Source organism: Cebus imitator, unplaced genomic scaffold, assembly GCF_001604975.1.
Source record: "Cebus imitator isolate Cc_AM_T3 unplaced genomic scaffold, Cebus_imitator-1.0 Scaffold70, whole genome shotgun sequence".
In the NCBI taxonomy this organism is placed as follows: domain Eukaryota; kingdom Metazoa; phylum Chordata; class Mammalia; order Primates; family Cebidae; genus Cebus; species Cebus imitator.
In genome coordinates, this window is record NW_016107385.1 from 5,000,628 (window position 1) to 5,026,698 (window position 26,071).

Sequence of the window (26,071 nt, forward strand, 5' to 3'; positions counted from 1 at the left end):
TTTTTGAGACAGAGTCTTGTTCTGTTGCCCAGGCTAGAGTGCAGTGGCGCAATCTTAGCCCACCACAATCTCTGTCTCTGGGGTTCAACGATTCTCCTGCCTTAGCCTCCTGAGTAGCTGGAATTACAGGTGTGAGCCACTGCTCCTGGCTAATTTTTGTATTTTTTTTAGTAGAGACAAGGTTTCACCGTGTTGGCCAGGCTGGTCTTGAATTCCTGACCTCAGGTGATCCATCTACCTTGGCCTCCCAAAGAGATTATTTCTTTTCCTAAGAATTATTCCACCATACTACTGGGCTCAATCACATGAAAATCCAATAGCAATATCAGCAAGTAACTAAATCAGTGATTTATATATGAAAATATACATATTGCCAATAAATACATCAAAAAGTTTAATCTTATTAGTGACTTGTATGAATTAAAATGAACGAATAAGCATTATATCTATCCAAAGAGTAAACATCTTTAAATGATAATATTCAATGTTATCAAAAGAAGCATGAGATATATGCTAATGAGAATGTAAATTTCTAGAGAGTATTTATTAATATTCATATTAATATTTATTCATATTCTTCAAGAAGTCCTTCCCCCAGAAGTGACATCAGCAATTTGGCCAACTAGAAACTCCTAGTACTCTTCATCAACAAAAAAACCACATTTCAACCAAAATAACTAAAGGAAATCCCTGGAGAATAGCAAAAAAGCAGCAGAAATCCTGTTGAGCACAGAAACTCAAGATTGCCACATAGAGATGGTAAGAAAACACCTTGCCTTCACTGTCCCATCCCCTAACTCGAGATTAGCTCAAAACGAGAAGGGACTGGTTCCCCTGTGGGGAAAAGATAAACAAGATGAACCTGGTAGCTCCTATCACTGCTATGGAGACATACAATCTTCCCTGCTAGAAATGACTGCAGTCCACAGGCTCAGAGCCCCACTGAGGAAGCTTCCCAGAGTCCACGCACTGAGCTACCCCCAGAGAAGAAGCCAACACTAAGCCCAGTCCCCACCATGGCCCATGCTGTTACTGCTTTGAGCCATCTTGGAACCAGAGCCGCTGCTAGAGTGTGTCCTGCTCCAGAGGCGAGTAGCCATTGCATCCCTCTGTCCCAGAGGCTTAGCTACTACTAAGGCTTAGCTACTACATGATCAACTAATAGCACACTATCCATAAACAGAGATGCTGCTATGTCCTACCCTTCAAACCAAGCTACCACAGAGCCACTCCATCCCTCCCATCTCAGTCACTAGGGCACACTTCCCAAAGGGCCAAGCAGAAATGGTCCCCCAACCCCCAGAGACCTGGAGCCTTGAACTACCAGAGCAACCACACCCCCATTGCCACAGCTGAGGTAGCACCCTGCCCCCTGGGGACTCTAAATTCAAATACACCAGAGCAGTTGCACCTCCCTGCACCACAGCTGACATGGCACCCTAACTTGAGGGATCCGGAGGCTCCAGGCACATGTACCCCCACATTCTGGGGCTAAGCAGATGTTTCACTTTGGGTCCTAGGCAATCCAGAACCTTGACTGAATTGTGCCACCCCACACCCCAAGCCAAGTAGCCACAATGCCCTGTCTACCTGAAACTGGACTGGCCACCCCCAGCTCAAGCTGCTGAGGCACTCTGCCTTTGTGTGAGTGTAGTCATTGATGTGATGTTCCCTGTTCCCCAAGGCTTAAGCCACAACGGCACCTTGCCATCTCTAGGTTCTTGCTGCTGCTGTACTTAGCCTCACAGGGCCTGAGCTACTGCTGTGTCTCACTAGCCAGAGTTACCATTGTGTGGTACCTCACGCCTTGATGTTTCCAGGTCCTAAACTGCAGCTGTGTCCTGGGGCCAGGCTGGGCTTTAAGAGCACTCCTTCATTCTTAGAGCCCAACCAGATCTGTGCCTTGCCCCCCAGCCCCAAAGTCAGAACAACAGCTACTCTCCAGGCCCTGGGCCCTGAACTATGGGATTGTGCCTCAGAGCAATATACCCTAGATTAATGGGGGACCTGCATTCATTTGTGCCTTGGACTGTAAATCTGTACCTCAAGCCCCAGGTAGTAGAGTAGTTTCATAAGACCCAGGGCCCAGGAACCCGACTCCACAGCTGCTCCAAGCACCAGTGCCCTGAATTCCATTGCCACTGTGGCTTCCTGTGAGCAAGGTCAGACCCAAAACCAAGAGGAATCCCAAGTCTCCCCTGTGAGAAAGATAAGGAGAGTTCATAAAACCCTTGTCGCAATAATATACACAGACACTGTCACTGCCACAGACTCCTCAGCCTATAATACTGAAGCACCTGCAGTCACCACTGATATACAGTATAACTGAAGAAGCTGCATAGAGACAACAGCACATGGAACCAGAGTCACCATGTCCTGCTCCGTCAGCACCCTCAGGCCCATCTGCAAGTGAAAGTCTTCCCCTATGAAAGCAACTCTGTAAAGTTTGGGAGAGGAGACTGCACCACGAGATGTACAGACACCAATACAAGGGCATAAGGAACATGAAAAAGGAAGGTAACATGACACCACCAAAGGAACGCAGTAATTCCCCAGCAACTAACCTCTCACCTGATGGGAATTAATGAATTGCCTAAAAAAGGAATTCAAAGTGTAATTTTAATTAAACTCAGTGAGATAGAAGAAAATACAAATAGACAATTCAAGGAAATCAGGAACACAATTTATAATCTGAATAAGAAACTCAACAAAAAGAGAGAAAAATATATAAATCTTGAGGTTAAAAAATTCAATTAATGAAATAAAAATATATAATTGAGAACTTCGACTGCAGACTAAATGGGAAAGGAGAAATAATATGAACTTGAAGACGGGTCTATTGAAATGACTCATTCAGAAGGAAAAAGAGAACAAAAAAGATGGCTGTGTGCAGTGGCTCATGCCTGTAATCTAGGCACTTTGGGAGGCCAAGGTTGCTTAAGCCCAGAAGTCCAAGACCAGAATGGGCAACATGCAAGACCCCATCTCTACAAATAAATACTAAAGTTAGCGGGGCATGGTGGTGCATACCTCTAGTCCCAGCTACTCAGGAAACTGATATGGGAGGATCATCTGAGACTGAGGTCAAGGCTGCAGTGAGCTGTAATCATAGTACTGCACTCTAGCCGGAACAACAGAGCAAGACCCTGTCTCAAAAAAAATTTTTCTTTTAAGAATGAAAGACAGAAAGAAAGGATGAAAGAATATAAAGACAGTCTACGGAACCTATGGGACACCATTAGTGAACAACGTTTGTACTATGGAAGTTTTAGAGGGAGAAGAAAAAGAGAAACATATTTAATAAAATAATTAATGGAAACTTTCCAGGTCTTGGGAGAGATATGAACATCCAAGTCTATGAAGCTGAAAAATTCCTAAGTAGATTCAACCCAAAAAGATCCTCTCCAAAGCATATTATAGTCAAAATGTCAACAAAGACAAAAAAGAATTTTTCAAGAGCAAGGAAAAAGCACCAAGTTACATATAAGGGAATCCCCATTAGACTACCAGTGGACTTCTCAGTAGACATTTTGTAGGCTAGGAAAGAATGTGACGATGATATGGTTTGGCTGTGACGCCACCCAAATCTCATCTTGAATTATAGCTCCGATATTCCCACATGATGTGGGAGGGGCCCAATAGGAAGTAACTCAATCATGGGGACAGGTCTTTCCCTTGATGTTCTCATGATAGTGAATAAGTCTCATGAGATCTGACGGTTTTATAAATGGGAGTTTCCCTGCACAAGCTCTCTCTTGCCTGTCACCATGTAAGATATGACTTTGCTCCTCATTCATCTCCTGCCATAATTGTGAGGCCCTCTCTAGCCATGTGGAACTGCGAGTCAATTAAATCTCTTTTTTTTAATAAATTTCCCAGTCTTGAGTATGTCTTTCTTGGCAGCATGAGAACAGATTAATATGAATAATATATTTAACTGCTGAAAACAAAAACAAAAACAAACAAATAAAAAAACCCTGTCAGCCCATGGAATCAACCTAAATGCCCATCAGTGACAGACTGGATAAAAAAAATGTGACACATATATGCCATGGAATACTATGCAGCCATAAAAAAAGAATAAGTTCATGCCTTTTGCAGGAAGATGGAGGTTGGAGCTGGAGGCCATTATTCTTAGCAAACTAACAGAAACACAAAATGAAATACGGCATATTCTCACTTATAAGTGGGAGCTAAATGAGAACTCATGAACACAAAGAAGGAAACAACTGACATGAATCTACTTGAGAACATAGGGTGCGTGAAGGGAGAGGAGCAGAAAATATATTAATGGGTACTGGGTGATGAAATAATCTGCCCACCAAACCCCTGTGACACAAGTTCACCTGTGTAACAAATCTTGACCTGTACCCCTGAACCTAAAATAAAAGTTTTAAAAAATATATCAGCCAAGAGTACTACGCCCACCATAGAATTATTAGCTTACAATAGTAAATAATAACTATAATGCAAGATATTTTATGTAAGCATTATGGTAACCACAAAACAAAACACTACAGCATATATACAAATAATTTAAAAAAGAATCAAAGTTTAACACTACAGAAAACTATTGAAACCCAAAGGCAGTTAAAAAGAGAGGTATAAAGGAACAAAAGAGCTATAAAACAACCAGAAAACAAATAACATGGAGGTAATAAGTTCTTACCTATCAATAATCACTTTGAATGGAAATAGATTAAATTCTCTAAACCTGGACAACATAACAAGACTCTATCTCTACTAAAAATTTACAAATTAGCTGGTTGTTCTTGTAGCCCCAGATACTCAGGAAGCTGAAGCAGACAGTTCACCTGAGCCCAGAAGTTCGAGGTTACGGTGAGCTATGATCACACCACTGCACTCCAGCCTGGGTGACAGGGTGAGAAAATGTCTCTATATTTTTTTAAAATTCTCTAATCAAAAAACAAAGTGGCTGAATGGACAAAAATATACATTCTAACTATTTGCTACCTGTAAGAGACCCAGGTAAGCTTTAAGGACACACACAGACTGAAATTGAATGGATGAAATAAGATAGTCCATAAAAACAGTAACCCTAAGAGATTAGGGGTGGCTATACTTCCATCTGATAAAATAGGCTTCAAGTCAAAAAGTGTTATAAGAAATAAAAAGTGCCATTATTTAACTTTACAGGAGCCAATTCATCAAGAGGACATAATAGTCGTAGATTTATATGCACCCAACTTTGTTCTTTGAAAACAAACAAAGATGATAAAATCTTTTTTTTTTATTTTTATTTTATTTTTTTGACAGACTTTCGCTCTTGTTACCCAGGCTGGAGTGCAATGGCACGATCTCAGCTCACCGCAACCTCCACCTCCTGGGTTCAGGCAATTCTCCTGCCTCAGCCTCCTGAGTAGCTGGGATTACAGGCACGCGCCACCATGCCCAGCTAATTTTTTGTAGTTTTAGTAGAGACGGGGTTTCACCATGTTGACCAGGATGGTCTCGATCTCTTGACCTCGTGATCCACCTGCCTCGGCCTCCCAAAGTGCTGGGATTACAGGTGTGAGCCACCGCGCCCGGCCCGATAAAATCTTAACTAGTTTAATTAAGAAAAAAAAGGGAAGACTTGAGTAAATACAATTTAAAAACCAAAAGGGAAAAAACTATGACATCTCAGAAATAAAAAGGATTATAAAAGACTGTCATAAACAATTATATATCAACAAATTGAATATTATAAAGAAAAGTGACACCTTTTAATGAAAATTCAAATATAACTTACCAAAATTGAGTCAGGAAGAAACAGAAAACCTTAACAGACTAAAAACAACATCAAAAAGGTTGAAAAAATAATCAAATATCTCCAACAACAATAATTAAAAAAAAAAACCAACCAGGATCAGATGGCTTCACAGCTAAATTATATCACACATTAAAAGTAGTTAATACCAATACTTCTTAAAGCCCTCCAAAAAAAATAGAGCTAGAGGAAATACTTTCAAACCTATTTTATAATGCCAGCATCACCTGAATACATAAGATAGAGAAAGACATCACAAGAAAAGAAAACCACAGGCCGATTTCTCTGATGAATATTGATGCAAAAATCTTCAATAAAATATTAGCAAGCCAAACACATAAATAGAATATTAGCAAGCCAACAACATATAAAAAGATTATACATCATGACCAAGTGTAATTTATTCCTGCCATGCAAAGCTAGTTTAACATATGTAAATTAATAGGATGCATCACATCAACAGGATGAAAGAGAAAAACCACACAGTCATCTCAATTGATATGGAAAAAGCATTCACAAAGTCCAAAATCCTTTCTTGATAAAAACTCCCAAGAGTTTAGGTACAGAAAGAATGATTTTTAACATAATAAAGGCCATTTACAGAAAACTCACAGCTAACATAATCAATGGGGGAAAACCGAAAGCTTTTCCACAGTGATTTGGTACAAGGCAAGCATGTGTACTCTTGTCATTTTTATTCAGCATAATACTGAAAGTACTAGCAGGAACAGTCAGACAAGAAAAATAAATAAAAGGCATCCAAATAGGAAAGGAAGAAGTACAGTTATCTTCATTTGTAGATGACGTAATCCTATGTGTGAAAAACACCTAAGACTCCACACACAAAAAATCCCGCTAGAACTAAATGAATTTAGCAAAGTTGCTTCCCTTCCTATCGGGACTGGTGTTTCCACTATTTCTTCTCCTTTCCTATCTCCTTCTTGTTTTTTTTTTAAGTCTACCATAGGAAACATGTTGTTCGTCTCTGAAATTTTCTGCTTCCTGCAAGGCTGCTTGCTTTTTGGCTGTGGTTAGGGTTTGGTTTAGGAGCAGTGTAACATCCATCTATTAGAGGTCAAATACCTGAGTTAAATTTTGGAAGGCTTCTATATACCTATTGGGGTTGTCAGAAAATTGGCCAAAGTCTCCCTTTACATGCCTCAGGTCTTACAATGAGAAGGGAACTTGAACCCTAGTGTCATCACCTCCATTGGGCATTTCCTGTAGGGGTAAGAGTAAAGCGGGGAGAGTGGAACATTTTGGAGATGGTGGAGGTAGAAGAGCTGGTGGCATGTTGGAGGTAGCCCCAGATAAGTGGGACTGGAAGGGCTGGGATATCCAACAGTTGCATCAGATGGTTACCCTGTAAGTTGCTTTTCTAGTCTTGAGGAATCATTCCCTTTGGGCCTGCCTGATATAATTGCTAAAAGGGCTGGGTCAATTGTGCAATTCTAGCAAAGGTCTAGTAAAAATAGCCTGCCATTGTGCAAAAGAAAATGATCCCATTTTTCTTCAAAGGATCAAAGGAGTCCCTGTGCTTCAGAATGCACTCCAGAGGAGTACAGGCTGAAGATAATAAACAGAAACGAGAAAAAGGCAGCCCTTTAGTGTCCTTCCTTTGTATGTGACCCAGGGTGGAGAGGAAGACAGTGAAGGCGTCCCCCCTGCTGTTTTCCCTTCATGGTTCCTGGGGTCCCAGCACCTTGTTGAATGTGACACCCATGGTTGTGGGTGTGACTTCCCCTGCCACGGAACCAGAAGAACTAAATGGTGAGTTTTAGTCACCATCACCCATGTGACTCTAGTCCTCTGCCTGTGGTTTCCCTTTGACTTCCTGGACTTGTGTGGCCTGTGTGACTCCCCAGAAAAATGGATCTTGGGAGATACTATGTAACCATTGCATTTAGGGATTTGTTGCACTTCCCTCTTTAATGAAGGTAGTATGCTGGTTTGAGCTCTGTATCCTGCTATTTTGGCCCATGCTAATGCATTTATCCTTAGAGAATGATTCTGGTTAACTTCCAGACTTTAAATCCCCTTACTAATTAAGTACCATTCTAATTGGAGGCAGAATAGGTGCCTTAAAAGAATGTAAGGACCGAATGGCCATATTCCTGCTGATAGGATAGTATCGAGACTAAAATTTGGTTCTGGAGTACATTTTACTCCTAATTGTTGGAGGCAGAGCTTTCCTGTTCACAGAAACAGCATGAAGCCTGGTTTCTAGTAGAGAGGCACAAAAAGGGGAGAAAACTGGGAAGCTAGAGTGTTTTGGTAAAGGACCGACAATGTGCCTCATGGAGAGGATTTCCACTAGGTGGCGCTGTTGACCTCGAGATGCCATGCGCTCTCCAGACCAAAGGCACAGTAACCTTGACATGCAAATATGCTCTTCAGACCGAGGGCAGAGTAACCTTAACATGTCATGTGCTCTCCAGAGCAGGGGCAGAGAGAAACCTGGAAATGTCATGCACTCTCCAAACCAAGGGCAGAGAGAGACACTCAGTTGGGAGTTGGGGGTGCCCTCTGTTTCCAGAAAATCACAGATGCCTTCCCTACGGCTATATCCCCAGTTACTACAACATTTGCTGATCTTGCCAAACAAGATTACTTCCCTGAACTGTAAAACTTCCTGCACATTGCATACACCCAGAGAGGATAAGAGATATGGTGGTCGCAGACAAGAAAGCAGGAATTTATGATAGGAAAGTTGGAGATCCTGTTGCCAACACCGCACCAGGTGGTCAAAGACTGGGATCAGTCCAGAAGCCTTTGGATAACACCAGGGGGTAGCCCCAGCCAGAAATCCTCAGTTGCCCCAGGACTTCTTCCAGCCCTATGTGATGGCTAGGTCCTCCATGAAAGGAAGCTGGTTGAAACACGGCCAATATGCTCAGCAACCCGTGGGTACTGGAGGATTCTCCATGTTCTTCCCAGTAAGCCTGTCCCCCAAGTCTTGTAAGGCTGGCAGCCACACTAATCATTTTTAAATTGCTGAAGGGGGCCCAGTATTTGATCTGATTTGGTTCTAAAATGGAAGCCGAGAGCCTCAGAATGAAAAGAACAGGGTTGGAGTCTGCTCCTCTACTCACTGTTTCAATGAATGTTGTACTTTGGTATCTCAGATGAGGTCCTCAGTATGGATCAGCTATGTTGTCTGTGGTATAAACTTGGGGTTCATCATCATGCACCAGGAAAATTTAGAACACAGACACACTTGAGGAGTTTAGGAGTGGAGGTTTAACAGGCAGAAGAGAAGAGAAAGAGAAACAGCTTTCCCTATAGAGAAAGGGGTCTCTGAGTGGAAAGAACTGGCAGACAGCAAATGTGCCAGATTTTAGAGTCCAGTTTGAGGAGGCAGTGTCTGATTTACATAGGGCTTATGGATTTGTTCAATCAGGTATGATGCTTACATAGTACATAGGGAAGACTGGTTGCCCCACACTAATTTTATTATGCAAATTATTCCAGCTGATTGGTGCAATCTTGTCTGCTCCTTATAGTACACATGGCTGGCAAAGAGAAGGGAAGATGAAGCTGCCATCTTGAAAATATCTAGTTCTTAGTTCCTTCTGGCATTCACCCATGCAAGCTCCCAGCTTGCTTGTCTATGTCTGCACCCCAACTTTACAGGCTGATCTTTGTTAGAAAATGATTTTGGGCTGCCTTTCATTAAAAAGGAAAGCCTTACCAAGGACTCCCATACCCTTCTATCTGCCTAAGTGATTTCTTCTTAACTCCTATATCATAATGAAATATCATATACCCATTAATGGTTTTCAAAGAATATTTCATATTTCCAAAAAGTATTCACTGTTTGCACAAAGCATCCAGTGACATGGAAAAGCATGTGCTATGTGTTTTTATTTTTAAAATTGGGGTATAAAATATCTAAATCTGTAGATAAAATTATTAAAAGAAAATATAGTAAAATGTTAAAATTAAATAACTAATGAAGGACATGAAAATCATATTTATTTTGTGTAGCTTTTGTATTCCAAATTTTCTGTAATAAACTTTGAACTTAAGAGAGATGATTTAGGGTATCTGGTGGAAGAAATTTCTAAGCAGCAAAGCATTCAAGAGTTAACTTGGGTGCTTCTAAAGGCATTCAGTTTTATAAGGGAAACAGAGCATAAAAAGTTTGGAAAATTTGCAGCCTATGTGACAGAAAAGAAAAATCCATTTTCTGAGAAGTAATTCAAGCTAGCTGCAGAAATTTGCATGAGTAACAAGGAGCCCAATGTTAGTCTCCAGGACAATGGGGAAAATGTCTCCAGGGCATGTCAGAAAGTCTTCACAGGAGCCCCTCCCATCATAGGCCCAGAGGCCTAGGGGAAAATGATTTTGTAGGTCAGGCCCAGGGTCCGCATGCTGCAGGCAGCCTAAGGATTTGGTGCCCTGCATTCCAGCCACTCCAGCCATGGCTGAAATGGGTCAATGTAGAGCTCAGGCCATTTTATCAGTGGCTTCAGAGGGCACAAGCCTCAAGCCTTGGCAGCTTCCACGTGGTGTTGAGCCTGCGAGTACACAGAAGTCAAGAATCAAGGTTTGGGAACCTCTGTCAGAAGATGTATGGGAATGCCTAGATGGCCAGGCAGAAGTTTGCTGCCGGGGCAGAGTGCTCATGGAGAACCTCTGCTAGGCCAGTGCAGAAGGGAAATGTGAAGTCAGAACCCCCACACAGAGTTCCTACTGGGGCATGATCTAGTGAAACTGTAAGATGAGGGCCACTGTCCTCTAGACTCCAGAATGGTAGATTCTCCAACAGCTTGCACTGTTCACTTGGAAAAGCCGCAGACCTCAATGCCAGCCCATGAAAGCAGCTGGGAGGAGGATGCATCCTGCAAAGCCACAGGGGCAGAGCTGCCCAAGACCATGGAAACCTACCTCTTGAATCAGCATGACCTGGATGTGAGACTTGGAGTCAAAGGAGGTCATCTTGGAGCTTCAAATTTTGACTGCCCCTCTGGATTTTGATCTTGCATGAGCCCTGTAACTACTTTGTTTTGGCCAATTTCTACCATTTGGAATAGCTGTATTTACTTAATACCTGTACCCCATGGTATTTAGGAAATAAGTAGCTTGCTTTTGATTTTACAGGCTCATAGGTAGAAGGGACTTGCCTTCTCTCAGATGAGACTTTGGCCTGTGGACTTTTGGGGTAATGCTGAAATGAGTTAAGACTTTGAAGGACTGTTGGAAAGGCATGCTTGGTTTTCAAATGCGAGGAAATGAGATTTGGAGGGGCTAGGGGTTGAATGATGTGGTTTGGCTCTGTTTCCCCACCCAAATCTCATCTTGAATTGTACTCCCATAATTTCCATGTGTTGTGGGAGGGACCTGGTGGAGAATAACTTGAATCACGGGGGCAGTTTCCCCCATACTGTTATCGTGGTAGTGAATAAGTCTCACGTGATCTCATGGTTTTATCAGAGGTTTCCACTTTTGCATCTTCCTCATTTTCTTTTGCTGCCACCAGGTAAGAAGTGCCTTTTCCCTCCCACCATGATTCTGAGGCCTTCCCAGCCATGTGGAACTGTAAATCCAATTAAACCCCTTTTTCTTCCCAGTCTCAGGTATGTCTTTATCAGCAGCATGAAAATGAACTAATACACTCACTCCTCTCTGCTCAAATCACAGCAGATAGTAGGAGAGCCTCACAGGTGGCCTCAGAGTCACTGATGAGAAAGAGACAAAGTAGCAGAGACTGGACAAGCAGGCATAGTCATTACCATCAGAGACCTGTCAGTAGGCTGTCTCTGAATCAGCTAACGATTTATTTCTATATAATCAGTAGGCTACAGCTATGCAATTCATCCACATTTGCTATGAAGGTGGTAGAATCCAGCACCTCAGAATAATTTCAAGCCAGGCTTTTTCAGGAATGCTTGATCTCAGAAGAGAAGTCATAGCAGAAAAGGCATGATTCTTCTGAGTCATCTTTTGACTTACTATCCATCCTTGGCTCTAGATGTGAAGGACAACAGCAGGTGCATATTGTGCTGGTTTCATAGTTTCTGAAGGCATGTTCCATCAATTTTCTAAATTTGTAGTATTACTAATTGCTATTCTTTAGCACTCATATTCTATCATATTGGGGCATCTTGCCAACAATAATGAGTAATTTTCACATCACTCTGAAGAGAAAGGTCAGCATTTGTGTAGCATCACTATCCTCTGAAACTCATGAGAATATTATGAAAGACAAAACTACAGCAGTCATTAGCAAAGCCAAAATTACAGATAGTTCTCAATTTATAATAGCTCAACTTATTATTTTTCAACTTTATGATGGGATGGTACAAAAGTCATTTGTATTCAGTAGAAACTGTACTTTGAGTAACCATTCAACTCTTCTGTTTTTCACCTTCAGTACCATATTCAATAGGTAAAATGAGATGTTTAACACTTGTTATAAAACAGGCTTTGTGTTAGATGATTTTGCCCAACTGTAGGCTAATAATGTTCTAAGCATATTTAAGGTAGGTTAGGCTAAGCTATGGTGTTTGGTAGGTTAGGGGTATGAAATTCATCTTCAATTTATGATAGTTTCATCCTACAATGTGTTTATCAAAGTCTAAACCCATCGTAAGTTGAAGAGCATCTGTAAACTTATTTTCTTTTTCCTTGATTAACAGAAGTTTCTTAGAATCAAAGAATTTTTCTACTGAAAGTTAAAAGATATATTAGTTATATATAAGACAAAGTGGTTGTGATTTTCTCTCATCTCAAGAAAAATACTGTGTATTTTTTAAATGAAGCAATATGTCACAATGTCTTGGTCACAACTGGCTCTAACAACAACAAAATACGCTAAAATCAGAAGGACAAAGATGTAAACTCAGAGTTATCACTAAGAAAATCAACCATCTATTTTGTGTCTTTTACTGCCTTTGAGATAGGTAGCTAATAATGTCAACATCCAAACTTCACAAAAAATTATGTGTCTATAATAAATTTCAGAGTTCTGTAAGAATAATAAAGTACAAATAAAATGTTTTAATATGAAAATGAAGTTATATATATAGATAACCTATATCTATATATATATCACAACCTATGTATATATAGTTTATAAATCACTTCATTTTCATATTAAAACATATATATTTATATATATATATACAAAATTTTAAGTTCCATGGTCCATGTGTAGGAGGTGCAGATATGTTACATAGGTAAATGTGTGCCATAGTCGTTTGCTGCACCTATCAACCCATCACCTAAGTATTAAGCCCCACATGCATTAGCTATTTTTCCTGATGCTCTCCCTCCCTGCTGCCCCCCCCCCGCAATGAACAGGAGCCAGTATGCATTGTTCCCTTCCTGTATCCTGCGTTCTCATTGTTCAGCTCCCACTTGTGAGTAAGAACATGTGATGTTTGATTTTCTGTTCCTGAGTTAGTTTGCTGACGATGATCATTTTCAGTTCCATCCATGTCCTTGCAAAAGACACGCTCTCATTTCTTTTCATGGCTTCATAGAATTCCATGGTGTATACATACCAGATTTTCTTTATCCAGTCTATCATTGATGGGCATTTGAGTTGCTTACATATGTTTGTCATTGTGAATAGTGTTGCAGTGAACACACATGTGCATGTATCTTATACAGAACGATTTCTATTCCTTTGGGTATATACCCATTAATGTGATTACTGGTCAAGTGACATTTGTGGTACTAGGACTTTGAGGAATTACACACTGTCTTCCATAATGTTTGAACTAATTTATATTCTCACTAACAGCATAAAAGCATTCCTATCTCACCACAGTTTTGCCAGCTTCTATTGTTTCTTGATTTGTTGCTCAGGCTGGAGTGCAGTGGCGCAATCCAGCTCACCTCAACCTCCTCCTACAGGTTCAAGTGATTCTCCTGCCTCAGCCTCCTGAGTAGCTGTAATTATAGCCTCACGACATCAAGCCAAGATGATTTTTTTGTATTTTTAGTAGACAGGGAGTTTCACCATGTTGGCCTGGCTGGTCTTCAACTCCTGACCCCAAGAGATCCACCCACCTTGGCCTCCCAAAATGCTGAGATTACAGGTGTGAGCCACCATGTCCAGCCTCTTGACTTTTTAATAATCACCATTTTGACTGGCATAAAGTGGTATCTTGAGGTTTTGATTTGCATTTCTCTAATGATCAGTGATGTTGAACTTTTTTTTCATATGTTTGCTGGCTACATGAATGTCTTCTTTTGAGAAGTGTTGGTTCACATCCTTTGTCCACTTTTTAATGTTGTCTTTCTCATAAATTTAAGTTCCTGGTAGAATCTCAATATTAGACTGTTTTGTCAGATGGAGAAATTGAAAGAATTTTCTCTCATTCTATAGGTCGTCTATTCATTCTGATGATAGTTTCTTTTGCTGTGCAGAAACTCTTTAATTAGATCTCATTTGTCAATTTTTGCTTTTGTTGCAATTACTTTTGACATTTTCATCATCAAATCTTTGCCCATGCCTATGTCCTAAATGATATTGCCCAGATTTTCTTCTAGGAGTTTTATAGTTTTGGGTTTTACATTTAAGTCTTTATTCCATCTTGAGTTTTTGTATAAGGCATAACGAAGGTGCCTGGTTTCAATTTTTTTGCTTATGGCTAGCCAGTTTTCCCAGCACCACTTATTAAATAGAGAATCCTTTCCCCATGGCTTGTTTTTGTCTGGCTTGTCAAAGATCAGATGGTTGTATGTGTGCAGTCATATTTCTGAGTTCTCTATTCTGTTCCATTGGTCTATATGTCTGTTTTTGTTCCAGTACCATGCTGTTTTGGTTATGGTAGCCTTGTAGTACAGTTTGAAGTCAAATAGCATGATACCTCCAATTTTGTGCTTTTTGCTTAGGATTGTTTTGCCTATATGGACTATTTTTTGGTTCCATATAAAATTTAAAGTAGTTTTTCCAATTCTGTGAAGAAGGTAAATGGTAGTTTGACGGAAATAGCATTGAATCTATAAATTACTATGAGCAGTATGGCCATTTTCATGATATTGATTCTTCCTATCCATGAGCATCAAATGTTTTTCCATTTGTTTGTGTCCTCTCTGGTTTCTTTGAGCAGTGATTTGTAGCTCTCCTTAAAGAGGTTCTTTACTTCCCTGGTTAGCTGTATTCCTAGGTATTTTATTCTCTTTGTAGCAATTGTGAATGAGAGTTCATTCATAATTTGGCTCTCTGCTTGTCTATTGTTAATATATAGAAATGCTTGTGATTTTTGCACATGGATTTTGTATCTCAAGACTGCTGAAGTTTCTTTTGGGTTGAGACAATGCAGTTTTCTAGAAATAGAATCACACTATCTGCAAACAGAGACAATCTGACTTCCTCTCTTCCTATTTGAATGCACTTTCTTTCTTTTTCTTGCCTGATTGCCCTGGCCAGAACTTCTAATACTATGTTGAATAAGAGTGGTGAGAGAGGGCGTACTTTTCTTGTGCAAGTTTTTAAGGGCAATGCTTCCAACTTTTGTCTATTCAGTGTGATATTGGCTGTGGGATTGTCATAAATGACTCTTACTATTTTGAGGTATGTCCCTTTAATACCTGGTTCATTGAGAGCTTTTAACATAAAGGGATGTTGAATTTATCAAGGCCTTTTCTGTGTCTGTTGAGATTATCACATGGTTTTTGTCTTTAGTTCTGTTCACGTGATGAATTACATTTATTGATTTGCATATGTTGAATCAGCCTTGCATCCCAGAGATGACGCCAACTTGATTGTGGTAGATAAGCTTTTTGATGTGCTGCTGGATTTGGTTTGCCAGTATTTTATTGAGGATTTTAGTATCAATGTTCATCAGGGATAGTGGCCTGAATGAAGTTTTCTTTTTCTGTTGTATCTCTGTCAGGTTTTGGTATAAGAATCATGCTGGCTTCATAAAATGAGTTAGGGAGGAGTCCCTCCTTTTCAATTGTTTGGAATAGTTTTAGAAGAAATGGTACCAGTTTTTCTTTGTACCTCTGATAGAATTCAGCTGTAGATTTGTCTGGGCCTGATCTTTTTTCAGAACTTGTTATTGATCTATTTCAGGGATTCAATTTCTTCTTGATTCAGTCTTCAGAGGATGTATGTGTCCAGGAATTTTTCCATTACTTCTACTAGATTTTCTAGTTTATTTGCATAGAGGTATTTACAGTATACTCTGATGGTTGTTTGTATTTCTGTGGGGTCATTGGTGATATCCTCTTTATCGTTTTTTGTTGTGTCTATTTGATTCTTCTCTCTTTTCTTCTTTATTAATCTAGCTAGCCATCTATTTCATTAATATTTAAAGAAAGAAAAACAGCTCCTGGATTTTTTGAAGGTTTTTTTTGTGTGTGTGTGTCTCTATCTCCTCCTTCAGTTCTGCTCTGATCTTGTTATTTCTTGTCTTCTGCTAGCTTTGAGGTTTGTTTGCTCTTGGTTCTCCAGTTATTTTAGTTGTGATGTTGTGATGCCAATTTGATATCTTTCTAGCTTTTGATGTGGGCATTTAGTGCTATAAATTTCCCTCATAACACTACTTTTGCTTCATCCCAGAGATTCTGGTATGTTATCTCCTTGTTCTCATTAGTTTCAAAGAATTTGTTGATTTCTGTCTTAATTTCATTATTTACCCAGGAGTCATTCAGGAGCAGGTTGTTCAATTTCCATGTTGCTGTGGTTTTGAGTGAGTTTCTAATTCTGTGAAAAATGATGTTGGTAGTTTGATAGCAATAGTTTGAGTCTGTAGGTTGCTTTTGGGCATTTTAATAATATTGATTCTTCCAACCATGGTTATGGGATGTTTCTTCATTTGTTTGTATCATCTGTGATTTCTTTCAACGTTTTGTAGTTCTCCATATAGAGATCTTTTCACCTCCTTGGTTAGATGTATTCCTAGAAATTTGTGTGTGCGTGTGTGTGTGTGTGTGTGTGTGTGTGTGTGTGTGTCTATTGTAAACGGTTTTGCATTCTTGATTTTGCTCTCAGCTTAAATGTTATTGGAGTAAAGAAATGCTATTGATGCCGGGCACAGTGGCTCATGCCTGTAATCCCAGCACTTTGGGAGGCTGAGGGCGGTGGATCATGAGGTCAAGAGATCGAGACCATCCTGGTCAACATGGTGAAACCCCATCTCTACTAAAAATACAAAAAATTAGCTGGACATGGTGGCATATGCCTGTAATCCCAGCTACTCAGGAGGCTGAGGCAGGAGAATTGCCTGAACCCAGGAGGTGGAGGTTGTGGTGAGCTGAGATCGCGCCATTGCACTCCAGCCTGGGTAACAAGAGCAAAACTCCATCTCAAAAAAAAAAAAAAACAAGAAATGCTATTGATTTATATATATTAAACTTTGTATTGTGAAACTTTACTGAAGTTGTTTATCAATTCCAGGAACCTTTTAGTGGAGTCTTTAGGGTTTTCTAGGTGAATAATCACGTTGTCAGTGAAGAGAGGTAGCTTGACTTCTTCCTGTTCTGTTTGGATGTCTTTTATTTCTTTCTCTTGCCTGATTGCTCTAGCTAGGACTTCCAGAATTGTACAGTTTAATATGTTTTTTTTAATGTATAAATAGCACCTCTGTAACCACCACAATATTCAAGATATAGATCATTTCCATAACCCCAGAAAATTTCATCTTGCTCCCTTGAAGCCAATTCTCACCCACTCCACATAGCCACGAATTGGATTTCTACCAACAGAATCAATGTAATGTTTTGAAAAAATTTATTAATATCCTTCCATGTAGTCATAGCGGATTCCTTTATATGGATGCATAGTTTTCTAAGGCATTCAATGGTATGCATACACCACAACTTGTTTATCCATTCTAAGTTAATGGGTTGTTTCTAGTTTGAGGTTATTATGAATAAAGCTGGTACAAACATTCTTGCACAAGCATTTTTTGGACATATGTAATTTTCCTTGGATAAAAAAACTAGGAGTAGAACTGATACGTCATAAAGTAGGTATAAATTTAACTTTGTAAGAATAAATGGTTTTACAAAATGGTTGCACCAATTTACACTTTTACCAGCAAGGTATGGCAGTGTCAGTTGCTTTGCATTCTCGAATATAGAGTATTTCAGTGTTTGCAGTTTTAGCCATTACAGTAGGTAAAATGGCATCTTATTGTGGCTTTAATTTTCATGCCTTTATCTACACTAATAGTGATGCTAAGCACCTTTTTCTGTGCTTATCTTTTTATTACTGAGCTATAGGAGTTTCCTACATATTCTAGATAGAAGTCCTTTGTCAAAAACATATATTATGAACATTTTCTCCTAATCTGTGGCATATCTTTTCCTTTTATTAATGGTTTCTTTTGAAATGCAGAACCTTTACTTTTTAAGTCATTTTAATCATTTTTTTTTCTTTTATGGTTGGTGCTTTTTGTCCTGTCAAAATCTTTGCCTTTGAAGGGCCATAAAAATATTGTCCTATGTTTCATGTAGAAGTTTTATAGTTCTAGAAAGTGATTTGTTTCTTTTTCCTGTGATTTCTTCTTATCTCAGTGGCAGTAGACTCTTTCACATTCTCCTACATCCTATCCAGCAGCAGGAGGATATATCCAAGAAAATCTGTTTAAAGTATAACCTTCCAAAATAACTGCCTGACTTTATTATTTTTTTTAATTTAGATCCACTTTTGATTCTTTGCTTATGCTCTCCCTGGCCATAAGATGGTGGATCTGTAATGCTGACATGAGAATTTTTTGTACATTTTTCTTTGATTGAATTTCGAAGAGAAAACAGTAACTTTATTTTAATAGTAAAAGCCATTTGAAAGACTACAAAAGCAATGAAAGAAAGGAGTTAAGACTCAGGTGCTGAAGTTGCACTATCTTGTGTGTAAATTCTCGTTCTGCTCCTCACCAGCTATTTAAACAAACTGAGCCTTACCACATCTCTTTCCTCATCTCTAAAATGGGCACATAAATGATAGCAACTTGTGAGCTTTGTTGAATGAGAATCAGGAAAGTGCTTAGCACATTTGATTACTGTCAATAATAAAGCTTTTGTGTTTCTGCATCATACCCACAGGGGGAAGAAGATCTTGAGGAAGTTATTTACCAATTTCATTCACACTTTCCCTTCTTTTTGTTTAAAGAAGTCCTTTTTGATTTTTATAGAAGGCAGATGTTTCTTAAGAGGTGCTTTACTTTTTTATTTTTAAAGGTTGTCAAGCAAGGGAAAGTAGTGAATAGATGTTTTATTTAACTTTTCAAATTAATTTTGAGAATCTGTCAGTAAACATGATAAGATATTTTAAGGTTTGACTGCTGTGGATTTTAAAGGTGGTGCCCGACCTTTCCCCTAGTCTGTGCCTCACCCTCAGAAGTAAGCAAATACGTGACCTGAATTGCGGTAGTAGTTTTCATGTATAGAACTAATGTCAAGGTCCCAGGAGAGGTTAGGTGGCTGGAGTGTAATCAGAGGCATCTATTTGTTGCCAGCTGCAATGACTCTCTGCTTAAGTCTTGAGCAAGGTCATTATTCTCAGTCTGCGATGCGCGAGTGCACAGCAGGCCCAGCAGACTGCTCATTAGCATTCTGCACATTCTATCAGCTAAATTTGCCATTACATTTAGAATGCTTCCGATTGCATATTTTTTATATTTCTGGCCTCCTCAGAGAAATGGATGCCACTGTTGGTGCTCTGACAAGCTGCCGAGCACACACTGATGTATTTACCATCAAACTAAGGGAGAAAGTTATTAAAACAGTTGGTTGTCAACCATGAATTCAGCTCAAATCATTTAAGTTATAAAACTACTTTTAAATGAAAGAAGCAAAAATAAATAATAAGTAAATAAAGATTTATGTAGAGAAAAAATCATTTTAATAAGTAAGAATTTACTAAAAAGAGTTTGTCCTTCCTCTGTAATTTTAAAAGTAAATGAATGCAGATATTTTAAGGCTACAAAATCCTTCATTTGTCCATTGAAATTGACTTCTATTTAACGCACATTCAACATCACATATTTTGCAAACTTGAGAAATTACATGTTTTAAAGTATGTGGCTTTAAAAGGTAATTAATATTTATATTTAATTATGCTTTTCTCAATATGTCTTAGATGTAATGGGCCAGATGACATCTGCATTGCTACCTCACAAGAGAAAAAAATGAGGAACACTGTTTCATGGGCCATGAAAGGGATGTATGATTTGTACTCCTATCAGCAGAGCTACTAAAAAATGGAAATTTATGATTTTTGCCCCCCAGAAAAAATCCTCATTAAGCTTCTTGAAGAAACAGAAACCTCATGAGCAGTAATCAAAGCATATGAAGCCTCCTGAGTGGTTAACAGAGCCCACTTCATCAGACAATTCCATTGGGAATAGAGTTGCCCAAGGACATGTTTCTTACTGAATGTATTACAGATTGAAATTCAGCTGCAGAAAGTGACTGAGCTAGAAAGCCTCAACAGCGGAATACGGCAGTGAGATTATACTGGCCTTTCGTCGTTGTCAAATCCCCAGCTACTGTAAGCAAACAAGAGGCAGACTGCTGTGCGCCGTTCAGGATGAATCCATGGATAGAACAGTCCCGACAGATAGGCAGTGTAAGGCCCCACTACCACAGGCCTGAATGGCTGCACATCCCGGTTTGACATGAGTCAGTGTGATTTAGAACCATAGTCTGTACATGTGTCAGCTCATAGGAAGCAAGCCTTTCCAGTTTCCACTAAGAGAAATTGCTCACACATGAGTCTAGATGTTATTAGCTTGAGGAAGCAACTTCCAATAGAGAATATACTAAAAGCACTTTGATATTCAGGACACCCTGTGGGACCAGGTCTTAAATTTCCTAGGGCTGCTGTGACAAAGGACCACAAGCTAGGTAGCTTCATAAAATAAAAATTTATGATTTTGTAGTTCTGGAGATTACAAATCTAAAATCAAGCAGTTGTTAGGGCCACGCTTTCTAAAATCTGTAGAGAATTTTTCCTTGCCTCTTCTAGCTTCTGGCATTCACCATCGATCCTTAGCATTCCTCAATTTGAGGATGCATCACTCCAACTTCTCTCTCCATTGTCACATGGCTATCTTGTCTCTGTGTGTCTTCACAGGGTGTTTTCCTTTTCTTGTAAGACCACCAGTCAGATTAGGGTCCACCCTAAAAACCTCATCTTAACTTGATTACATCTACTAAGACACAAGTCCCAAGTGAGATCACATCACAGGTACAGGGGTTAGGAGTTCAACATTCCTCTTGTAGGGCAACAGGAGAGACCATTTTTGTGTAAGGAGCCTGAAGGAATGCGATCAGATGAATAGGATGCAAACAAAGAGAGAATTGGTTGCAGAAGACAAAGGAAGAGATTTCTAGCATAAGGGAGGGGCCAACATTTGTGAATTGATCAAACTACTAGATTAAGTAAAAGAAAGACTAAGTACACATCAGATTTAACAACAGGAAGGTTATTGGTTAGGTTAACAAAAACAGTGTCTACAGACCATATTGCACTGGGTAACAAAGTGAGCAGCAAATGTGGAAATGAAGGCCATGAGTTGTAGGCAAGTTTCTCAAGGCATTTAGCTGTGCAGAGATAAGAGATTACAAGTTAGCTATTGAAGAGAGCGCTGATTTTAAGAAGGGCCTCTGATCTCAAGAATTTGGAAGCATTTAACATTTAACGATTTTTCGCATATTGTGTGGACACTGGATTAGAATCTGGACACTGGCACCTCCAAACTGATAACCAAAGATTGTATTCAAGAGCATGTTGCTCCCATTTTTTAACATATTGCTCCTTGTTTATAATGGGATGGATAAGATGTGCAAAGAGATGATTTGAATGGGAAGGGGCTTGTTAAACATGTTGCAGTGAGGAGGGTACTTTCCTGTATAAATTGTCACCAAAACTTACTCCTGGCAGCTGGGTTTGGCTAAGTCCATGTCCATGACAGCTGCTTGAATCAGGGCCCAATCAGCCCTTCTGGGATTTGCAAGTTACCTGCCTTTATCTTTCTTCTACCACATGTATCAGTCAGGGTTCTCCAGAGAAATACAACCAATAGGAGATACACACACACATACACAAACAGATATATATACTTAAAACATATATATGTGTGTGTTTTATTTTAAATATATAGTTATATAAATATTTTATTTTAAATATGTGTGTATGTGTATGTAGGTGTGTGTGTATATATATATTCTTTTTTTAAAAAATTTGCTCACATGATTGTGGGAGCTGGCAAGTTGAAATTTGTAGGACGGGCTGAAAACTCAGGCAGGACTTGATGTTACAGTCTTGAGGCAGAATTTCTTCTCTGGGAAACCAGTTTTTGCTCTTAAAGCTTTCAACTGATTGGATTCAGCCCTGCCCCTATTATTAAGGGTAATCTTCTTTAGTTAAAGTCAACTGAGTTTAGATCTTAACCACATTTACAAATTCACAGCAGCATCTAGATTAGTTGTTTGACTAAATAACTGGAGACTACAACCTGCCAAGTTTACACATGAAACTGACCATCACACTGTCCTCCTTCCAAGGACTTCTAAGAGGCCTCAGGTTTTGAGAAGGTGGACCAGATGGGGTCCCAGCAATCAGGTAGATGTCTATAGGCTTGAATTTAGGCATTCGAAGAATACTGTTTTTACAGTGAAATCTATGTGGCAAATGGAGCTAATAGGGACAAATTAACTACTTAAGACAGGTCACAGAATTATAGATGCCTGCATTCTTTCTGAAAGCAAAATTTGAACCATGATGTACTTTACTCATTCATGGTAAAAAGATAAAATGGTATTTTATACTCATGGTCTAAAGACATGAGGCCCAGCCTGCGGCAATTTGTTCATTATCTTATAGTAATACTACCTATTACTATCTGGAGGTGTCATTAACCTCCTTTCTTCTTAGAGGAGAATTTAATACAAGGCAGATCTGTCTCTCTTACCATTCAGCAGAGCATTTAATTATCAAAGGATCAAAAGCATCTTGTTATAATGTGCTCATGCAGCACAGACTCCAAGGGAATTATGTAAGATGGCTTAAGTATAATTTCCTGAACGAAAATGCAGTCAACAAAAACTTAGACCACAGAAGATGACAGCATTTGAATCCTCACGTCTATTTCCATATTCCTGTCACAGAAAACTCTGTTACAACAACGTACAACAGAAAAATCATGCAAACAAAGCAAGAGTGTTTTTCATATAGACATACTGAGCATTTGAAGGTGTCACCACAGGTGCTCACTCAGGAATGCCAAATACTTAGCAGCCTTTAAGGCTTTAAGTCCAGGTCATGATGGGAGACTGCACAACACATACACACAAAGTGAGTGTCTCCAAACCGAAATGAAATGGTGTTTAAAATCCTGCATTCCCTAATCACATTTCTTCTATTCAGTGGTTGATTTTATTATAGCTTCTCTAGAGGAGATTTTTTTTTAAATTGAAATGACATAACATGCCAGCAGGAAGATAGAAACTCACAATTGCACATACAATAGTATCATTTATAACTCATCCTTCCATGATAAAACCAGCTTGCCTTCCTAGAAAACCCTGATGGCTTTGTTCAGTGGCTAAAACAATACAGAGAGCCATTTGACATGAGTGATAAAAAAGAAATCCTGGAGCTGCCTTTCCTGTTTGTATTTCCTGCTTCCATCCTGCGCATATGATTAGAAGATGTCACTTAATTACATTTCAATTTTCTGCCCACTGCATTCATTATAAATTTCAGAAATGTTCTGGAAAAGATAATTTATTGAATATATGCTGAATTTGCCATTAGAAATTGAGAAGTATCCAGCTGCACATTTGCTGGATACTTTACTCTCTGTCATTTACTTCAGGATATTGTGCTTTTGATAAGAGGACTGTATTTGGATCTTTACATGTATCATATAGAGTATAGTAATCCCTTACAGGGATTTAAATGCTTTTATTACTAGGTGCTATCAAGAGAAAAGATGTGGGTTATATTAGTGAAAGGGATTATTTTTTATTACATAAATATTTTATGATACCTATTTTACATTTCTTGCCCTGACACTTTATTACCACCGACTCTTATTAATTCCATGCTTGATATAAATTAAATGCGAGATTTTGATGTGTGTGGTTGCCAGGGCCTTGAGGGCACAGAATCTCTTCTCTAAGATTACAATTGCTTAACTTCTCCTAGGATTAATTTGCCTAACCACAGTCCCTGAGCTGTCTAAGAAAAGGATGGTTTGGAAACAGAGCAGCAGGCTTCCGATGCAACAACTCAGAACCTCCCGTTCGTGCAGTTTATGGGAACTCAAAGACGGAGTTCACCCAGAGACATTTTAGAAGGGGCTTGTTAATTGAATATGGCCAAACTCTCCATTGTTCAGAAGCTGGTGCACTTGTCTGGGGACTTCATTACTTGCTGGCACCTCTGTGTGAGGCCAGTTTGGGCAAGAGAAGGTGGAGAAACTCACACACTCCATGGTTACCACTTGTTAGCAACCCTCACACATGCAGAGAGCAGCTGAAACCAGCTCTGCATCCTCTGGGACTTAAGCAGGCTCGCCTCACCTTAGTAATCATCACAAAATTCATCAGACTATTGTTATTTTCCCAAGTATAAGAAAAAGCATAAACAAAGGTAGAAATGCTTACATGAACAGAACACAATTAAGAATGGTAAGAACGACAGAAAAATAGGGTAAAGAAGGTGACATCGGAGGGATAGGCTACAGCAGGTCTCAAAAAGACATATGAAGCTAAACAATATAGATGTTTTCTGTAGACCGGAGTTTCTTAAGTGATTTACAAAGCCGCTGCTAAAGGGAAACAAGTATTCCTGACCCTCAGTGTTAAATCATGAAATACAGGTTCCCATAGATACATACACATGTACACGTGTACATATGCACACATATATGCACACACATGTGTATTTATATACACATACGTATACATTTGTATACACCCATGTATTTTACGTTTGCATACCTAGACATTTCCTAGTCATGTTAGGTGTCCTTCACAGTTGGCTGAAGCTCTTGGTTCTTTGATTCTGCCTGATCTTCATTTTGGGACCCAGGATGAAGGAGAAATCCCTTTCGGGGATATTAGTGGGCTCATGACACCAAGGAAAAAGGGAGAGGGCAGAACACGCAGTGGCTATGAAAGCTTCCACTTTTAAATAACACATATCACTCGCACTCACATTTTATCTGGCAAATCAAGTGACATAGCCAAAAGCTAAAGTCAGTAGGGTGGGAAGTATAATTTTTCCACACACACAAAAAAGATCCAGCAGGGAGGGACAATAAATACTTTTGAAAAATAGAAGAACTTACGTGTGAAATTCAAAACTAGGCTAAACTCTTTTTGCTTATAGATTTTATATGGATGTAAACAATGTTACATGAGTTTAAGAATTTTATAAAAAAATGTATAAAACCAATAAAGTTCAAATTAGTATTTGTTTATTGTTTTAAATGTGTTGGTAAAATGAAAACGCCACTCGCCAAGAGAAAAATAAAGCCATGCATCCCTTTGCGACAGGAATATGTTCTCAGGAATATTTTGTTAGGTGATTAGGTCGTTGTGCAAACATCATAGAGAGTACTTACACAAACCTAGATGATGTAGCTTCCTACACTCTAGGCAGCTACAAACCTACACAGCATGTTAATGTACTGAATACTGCAGGCAATTGTACTAAATACTTACAGTGGTAAGTATTTTTGTGTTTAAACATATCTAAACATAGAAAAGGTACAATAAAATACAGTATAAAAGACAAAAAATGGTACACCTGTATAGGGCACTCAGCATGAATGGAGCTTGCAGGACTGGAAGTTGCTGTGGGTGTGTCAGTGAGTATGAGGCCTAGGATGTTACTGCACTACTGTAGTCTTTATAAACACTGCACACTTAGGCTACACAATTTATTTAAACACTTTTTTCCTTCTTCAGTAATAAATTAACCTTTGCTTACTATAAGGTTTTTACTTTATGAACTTTTAATTTTTTTAACTTTTGACTTGTAATAACACAGCTCAAAACACACTGTACAGCTGTATGAAAATATTTTCTTTCTTTAGATCATTTCTCTATAAGCATTTTTGTTTTTTATTTATTTTATTGTTACTCTTTAATTTTTTGTGAAAAACCAAGACACAAGCACACAGATTAGCCTAGGCCTGCATCGGGTCTGGATCGTCAATATCACTGTCACCTACCTGAACAGCTTGTCCCACAGGAAGGTATATAATGTCTCTAGGTGACAGGAATTTTTCAGCTCCATTGTAATTTTACGAAATCATTGTCATATGTGCAGTCCATTGTTGACTGGAACATCATTATGCAGCACGTGACTTTATTATAAAA